At 37.3% G+C, this 7,531-nt stretch overlaps 1 long non-coding RNA gene across 1 annotated transcript; it reads left to right on the top strand.

Annotated features, from left to right (window-relative positions):
- The first annotated feature begins 3,317 nt into the window (after positions 1–3,317).
- On the top strand, positions 3,318–7,527 carry LOC136232605 (uncharacterized). Its single transcript, XR_010690560.1, has 3 exons — positions 3,318–3,490; positions 3,912–4,011; positions 7,447–7,527. It is a non-coding gene; the product is annotated as an uncharacterized lncRNA (long non-coding RNA).
- Positions 7,528–7,531: the final 4 nt, after the last annotated feature.

Here is a 7,531-nt window from a genome sequence, read left to right as displayed (position 1 = left end):
GAAAAGAGGCCCATTGCATATTTCAGTGAGAAGCTCTGTGAGGCACGGCAAAAGTGGGCCACGTATGATCAAGAGTTTTATGCTGTAGTGAGGGCGTTGAAAGTGTGGGAACATTACTTGGTGGGGAAAGAATTCATCCTCTACACTGACCACCAAGCTCTCAAGTACCTGGGAAGTCAGAAGCAACTTCGAAGCTCCATGCATGCCTGGTGGTCCGCCTTTATAGATAAGTTCCCCTATAAGCTTATCCATAAGGCTGGAAAACAGAACAAGGTGGCGGACGCCTTGAGTCGAAGGGTGTCACTAATAAAAACAGTCAACCTGGAGACCGATTGTTTTGAACACATCAGAGGAGAATACTTGGCGGATCCTGACTTTGGCAGTATTTGGGAGAAGTGTCAACACCAGCATGGGGATGGGGCGTATCATCTGATGGATGAGTATCTCATGAGGGGCAACCAACTTTACTTACCCTGCACTTCCATCCGCAAAAAGGTTGTTCGTGATCTACATGGCGGATCCCTTGGAGGGCATTTTGGGCGAGACAAGACATATGAAGCAGTGAGTTCTCGTTATTTCTGGCCTAAGATGAGAAGAGATGTTGCCTACTTAGTAGAACGATGTTATATTTGCCAGACCGCCAAGGGACGCACTACAAATGCTGGCTTGCAGCTACCTTTGCCTGTGCCAGAGACCATATGGGAGGATCTGTCCATGGACTTTGTCCTATGGTTGCCCAGAACTCAAAGAGGCATGGATTCCATCTTTGTTGTGGTTGATCGGTTTTCAAAGATGGCCCACTTCATACCTTGTCGTAAAACTAATGATGCCTCAGCGACTGCTAAGCTATTCTTCAAAGAGATTGTCAGGCTACATGACGTACCTAAGAGCATTGTCTCGGATCGTGATACGAAGTTCCTCAGTCACTTCTGGCGAACGTTGTGGGCTCTGTTTGATACGTCTCTGAAGTTTAGTACCACCGCCCACCCTCAAACAGACGGACAGGTCGAGGTGGTCAATAGAACTTTGGGAAACTTACTGCGCAGCAAATGTAAGGATAAGCCCAGGATGTGGGATGTGGTTTTAGCCCAAGCTGAGTTCGCCTACAATGGCTCTGTACATTCGGGAACCGGGAGATCCCCATTTGAGGTAGTATACACAAAGACCCCAAATCACGTCCTTGATATAGCCCATCTTCCTAAAGGAAACGTGACTGCCAACCAGCTGGCTAAGGATTATGTACAGATGCACCAAGAGGTGAGAGAGACTCTTGAGAAGAGAAATCAGAAATTAAAGGCTAATGCGGATGAACACCGTAGGGACCTACAGTTTGAAGTTGGGGATGAGGTTATGGTATATTTGGGCCAAGAGAGACTCGCCAACGCCACAAGCAGCAAGCTTCGGCCTAGGAAATACGGGCCATATAAGGTCACCAAGAAGATCAATGCCAATGCCTATCATATAGCATTGCCGAATTGGCTCGGTAAAATATCACCAGCGTTCAACATCCGTGACCTTAGCCCGTGGAAGTCAGATGGTCCTTTGGAGTTCAACAAAGACGAATCAGTGCCGAGATCTTTTAAAGAAGGATAGAATGATACGGACATCCTAACTGGCAGAACTGATCACGCGTGCTCTGGCAGATCCTCAGACATCAAACCCACGGAGGTTATACCGAGGATGGCGGATCCCTAGGACATACGAGCGGGGCGGATCTAGGAGTACACAAAGAGGCGTATCAACATCTACCATGGGCGGATCTCTAGGTTTACTTCCTCCCGAAGTAATTCACCAACAACCCTGACAATCCGTACCTGTACCATTGTACTGATTGTCGGGGCGTATCACCTATTTTACCCTTTTACGGATAGCCTTATTGAAACCCTAGTAGGGGTAGTCCTTGTCTTTTATTATCATTAGGAAGATGTATTTAAACCCTTATTTTGTAAGGATGAACCAACTTTTATCAATAAAAAATCATTCTCTTTGAGAACTTAAGTTTAAACCTTGTTATTGGGATTCACTCCTTCTAGTTTAGCTAGAGAAGAACCTCTTTGTTGGTTTACGATTAAAACCTTCATTTATCTCTTTCAATCTGTATCATTAAGTGTGTGTTTTCCCTAATATTTTTTTTATTAGAATGCTGGGACGAGAATGAGGCCCAACGATGACATCCCGACCAGGTCGGCACCCCAACGAAGAGCTCCAAACAACCCGAAACGAACCAAAAAATGAAAAAATACAAAGAGAGAAAGAATTAAAGGAAACGAACGTGCGCTACATTATAGAGATCATCAAAAATAAAGGATTGACAGAATGACGGTGCAGAGTGCCACCACGTCAAATTAGCAGCCGTAGTTCCGAACTTCGCGAGGCGATCCGCAGCCTGGTTTCCTTCGCGGTAGATGTGCGAGATTCTGAAGTTCATAAGAGCGCACCATGCCTTCGCTAGAAGCCACTCCTGTCTGAGCTGCCACGGCACCCCCCCCTTCCCTTCCGGTGAACAGGCCAACCACGTATGACGAGTCTGATTCAACCCATAGGTTGTTCCACTCCCTCTCCCATGCCGAATCAATTGCAAAAAGAACTGCCCGAAGCTCAGCAATATGCGCAAAAGGACTGTCAACGCGGAATGCGAAGCAACCTCTAGCAAACCCTCTCGTATTGCGGAAGATACCCTCAGCACCTTCATGACCAGACGATCCCAATGTCGAACCGTCTGTATTTACCTTAACCCACCCGGCTGGCGGCGGCACCCATCTCACAATCCTGTAATCCGGTTCCGGCGGTGGTCGTGTGCGCTGCTGAACAGTAGAAAAACCGCAGCTGTCGCCTGCAGATTCAGCGATGTGCGCGATCAGGCGGGTTACCAAACTTTGGATTGAAGGAAGCTCACTTTCAAAGATTGCTTTCACTATAAGAAAAATGACTATTAATATGTAAAATTTAATAAAGGTATAAAATACACTTATTAAAAGTATATTGCTCATACATATAATAAGACTAAATATCCTCACTATATTATTAGTAAGCAAACTTTTTTTTTATTAAATTTGACTAAAATTTGCCCTTATTAATTCACTCTAAACTAAATTTTTTTTATTTTTATTTCCTTAATAAAATTAAAATCACTTAATAATTATATTAGTAATAAAAAAACCCCTTGTTAAAACATTTTCATTTTACCGCCCATCTACTTATTAGGTTCCCCCTCAAAATTTCGTTTCCCTCTTTTTTCTTCCAAAATTCCAGATCAAAACTCGAATAGAAAGACGTTTCCCTCTTCAAATTCGGTTTCCCTCAAATTCTCCCAAATTTCAAACCAAAATTAAAATTGTTTCCTCTCAGAATTTCTCGACCTGTTTGCTCAATTTATTCACCTGCGCGAGCTAGTTTCTATCACTGATTCACCACTGCGAGCTCGTCTGAACACCGACTACTGCTCAACCCAGACCACGATATCAGCTCCGATGGCCATCCCTTGAAGCAGGTACTTCTTGAACACTTCCACTTGCTTGAGTGCGTTTGAACATCCAAATTTGTTGTTTATCTTAGAAATTAGAAAGAGTATCTCCTTTACTCCCTCATATTGATTCCTCTAGTGTTTCTCTTGCTCTTGGTTTGCTTGATGAATTTAGGGTTTTCAGTTATCCTCAAATTAATTTTGGTCATGAAGTTGTTTAGTTTCGTTTTTTTATATGTTTATTCTTGAAGTTCTAAAGGCTTTCCATCAGCTCTGTTGAAAAACCCCTTTTTGTTGTCGGTATATTCAGTTTTGTGTTTGTGGGTTCTATGTTTTTGGTTTCTTTTGTTTCTATTCATAAACCCTCTAGCATTGTTATAGGATAGGTCTTATCCAATGTTCAGTTTTCTTGTCAATTGAAGAAATATAATATACTGAGTTGTTTTAGGTTCAGTTTAAGAGGTTGCAATGAAGGAAATCACATTCCTAGTGGTGGGGTTGTTACATAAATCCCAAAAATTCAAGGTGGCTTGCTTAGAGTCCTGAAGGTAAGCAATCATGTTCTGCTTTTCATCCAAATTGGTATGGTTACATGCATTAAAAATGAAGAATCAAAGATCTCTAGTTAGTGGTAGTTTTCGTCCTTAAATTTTACAGTAATAGAAATATACATGGTTCCTTGTTAGTTGTCAGGTCCAATGAACCAGGACCTTAATAGAACTTTCCGTATCCCAAGTTAGTCTAACAATAATATTTGATATAGAAGAAACACAGATTTTATGTCTGAATGAGGATAGGAGGTTATTGAAGTTGAGTGCCCAAATGATCAAACATCAAAACCCACTTCAGATTTTTCATTCAAACATTGTACAGAAATTAAAGGTCTCAAACTTGGAGCCAGACCATTTGAACTTCTAAACGTCATCTCTTATCCACAATCCCAAAATCCCCAATACCCTTTTCCTTTTCCTTCAACTACAACTTTTTTGCCTACAAATTTCACCATTTTAGCCGGCCATGCTTGGTATACTCTGTATTAGTCTTTATTTTTGAATTTGAGTCTATGAAAGTGGTTGTGGATAGAATATGACCAGCATAGATACCTTTAGGAGAAGTGAATAAGAAGATCATTAGAGATTTAAGTGGTTCTGATCAGGACCGACTCGGGACTACTTGAGGCCCTATGCGAAATATAAAATATGGGCCCTTATATACAAAAAAAAAAAAAACTATAAAAATAAATAGATGTATTTAAATATAATATCATCCTCTCTTTTTTCGGAGGAATACCTTAGAACTTTTATAAATACATGAAAAAATATATATATTTATATACATGAAATTACAAATTTAATATTCATCTAAAAATTGATCTAGCCGGTTGAGATGCAAAATCACTAATTAAACTTTTATATTCAATATCCTTTAATGTTTCATTTTCAATAGACAATAAAGCTAATCCATTGAGTGGGGACTCTTTTATCCTTCCAAAAATAAAATATGACAATATTTTGTACTTTCCAAAAACTGACAATTTTTTTTTTTACTTAAAATCTTATATATGTACAAATTTATCTCAGCTCTCTTTTCTGATGAAACACAAAAAGAGGAGATAATGATCTACTTACTAGCATTTAGTCAATTGAGTGGAGCCTCTTTTATCCTTCCAAAAATAAAATATGGCAATATTTTGTACTTTCCAAAAACTGACAATTTTTTTTTTACTTAAAATCTTATATGTGTAGCAAATTTATCACAGCTCTCTTTTTTTACCAATTAACCAAACTAACCTATATATTACTATAATAATATATATGAGGCCCTAATTTTTAGGGGGGCCTAGGCAATTGTCTATGTTGCCTAGAAGCTCAGCCGGCCCTGTTGGTATTGATTTGTTTATAAAATAACCTTTTGAACTAATTAAAAGAAATAACATTAATAAAAAAAATGTAAAGTTTTAAACAATTGATTTGTTTATAAATAAGTGGAGGACTAGGATTTTGGATCACTTGGCCATCTCATGTGGACAATTATGCAAACATTGCATGTAAATTAACATAAGACATGTGATTTTTCTCAATAAAAGTGGTAACTTTAGCCGAAAACCACTAAATCTACTTTAACTATAATTAGGTCGATGCTCGGGTATCAAAACTCCATAATTATAATTAAAAGCTATAAGAACTATGAAAAGATCGTAGGGGTAGTAGAGGATTCCCTACCTGATTCTACGTCTCGATAGGCTTTTTCTCGCTCACCTTCTTTCACTTTCCGCAATTGTCACCACACATCGGCCATTTCTAACTCATACGTGGCTTTTAGGTCATCCATCTCTTTTTCCATGGCAGCTAAATTATGGGCGAACCTACTTCCTCTGCCATGAGTTGGTATTGAGAGTCTAATGGGTGGGGCCCTGCATGCTGATCAACTTCTTCATCATTGTTTCGGTGAAAATTCAAGTGAACTCGACTAGATTGAGCCATTGAATATTCTGATAAATGGTGGATAATCGAAGTCTATATTCACCACACTAATGATATCTTCTTACCTGAACTCTGTCACGTGCCAAGACGATGTTGATGATCCAACGTCATGTTGGTTCCTACAAGATAATATGTAGGTTGGACGGGGCAAATTTGAGGCTAACTATTTGGGATAAAAGGCCAAATTTGACACTAACTATTAGGTGAACTGCAAATTTAACTCTAACATACGAAATGATCCAAATTTAAGCCTAATGTTTATAGGCCAAGATAAATATTAGCTTTATGTTACCGAGAAAATTTGAAAATAATGGTTTGAGTGTTTTTTAATTATCTTGTCGGACCTTCCAAACTCAATTAAGTCTAAGATATTTAATGTGTTACTAAAAATATATTAAAATACTAACAACCAAGTCTCGCTCAAACATGTTAACACGATTTTTTATAAGGTGACTAAATTTTTTATTATGTTATTAATATAATTACAAACAACAAAAAAATTATGAAACTGCTTCAATTTATCATAAAACTTGTTTGGAATTTATAATATGATAATTAAATAATAGTCAAACTATAGCCTTTTCAAATTTTTAATATAATAATGCTAAAATTGATCTTGTTTGGAAACGTTGGGATTAAAATTGAACTATTTCATGTGTTAAGGCTAAATTTGCACTTTTAAAACAAATGTTAGAGTCAAATTTCATCATTATCTATTTTTTTTAATTAAACCTAAGTGTTGATGTAGGGAACATATAAAAATCTATTAAATTAAATAAAAATGCAATTATTAAATTTTAAAATATATAAACAAAATGATTCCTCCACGTTAACCCTAACGGATAAAAGTTAATCACAAATATACCATGCCAGATCTCATATATAAATAAAACGATTGATGAACATAAACCCTAGACTCCCAAATCTCATATATCTGGAGCAACTTTCCACCAACATTGCCTCCTTTTATTAAGAAAGTTTCTTTTATTCTCTATCCCACTCATCAAATAAACAATAGCTTTCACTTATAGAAGAGTGGTTGCTCTGCATGCGCTTTTTCAGGAAATGTATGTATACTCTCTCTCATTAGTTGTATAGATGTTAATTTGATGCGATTCAAAACTTTGCCTACAAATTCCTTTCACTGATTTTTAGTTTCTTTTTCTAATCTATTGAAAGCTCCTCATTTTAATATATGTGTATGGCTTTCCAATTTAAACTTTGAGCAGCACCATTAAGTTTATACATATAATGATTTGTGGAATTTGTTCTTTTGCCTTTTGAAGTTTCCGAACCTACATATATTATTTGTATCCTTGCTTATGCAGGATATGGCTATTGAGTTATTTTTTTTAAATCAAAACCAAAGGAGAAATCCAAATAGTTCTACCTTTCAATGTTTAAGAAATAAAAAAAATAATCAAAAATATGTAGAATGATAGTGAAAAATGTGAATCCATCTAGAAAACACATGATTCTAACTTAGTATATATTGTGCAGGAAATATGACATTGAAGAAACATGAAGAAAATCCATATCAATATATGAGTAATTCAACAGATCTTGAGAAACACGAAAAAGAAAA

The sequence above is a fragment of the Euphorbia lathyris genome, chromosome 6, assembly GCF_963576675.1.
Source record: "Euphorbia lathyris chromosome 6, ddEupLath1.1, whole genome shotgun sequence".
NCBI classification, from domain to species: Eukaryota; Viridiplantae; Streptophyta; class Magnoliopsida; order Malpighiales; family Euphorbiaceae; genus Euphorbia; species Euphorbia lathyris.
Note: the sequence above shows the minus strand (reverse complement) of the source record. Positions and strands in the feature narration are given on the sequence as shown.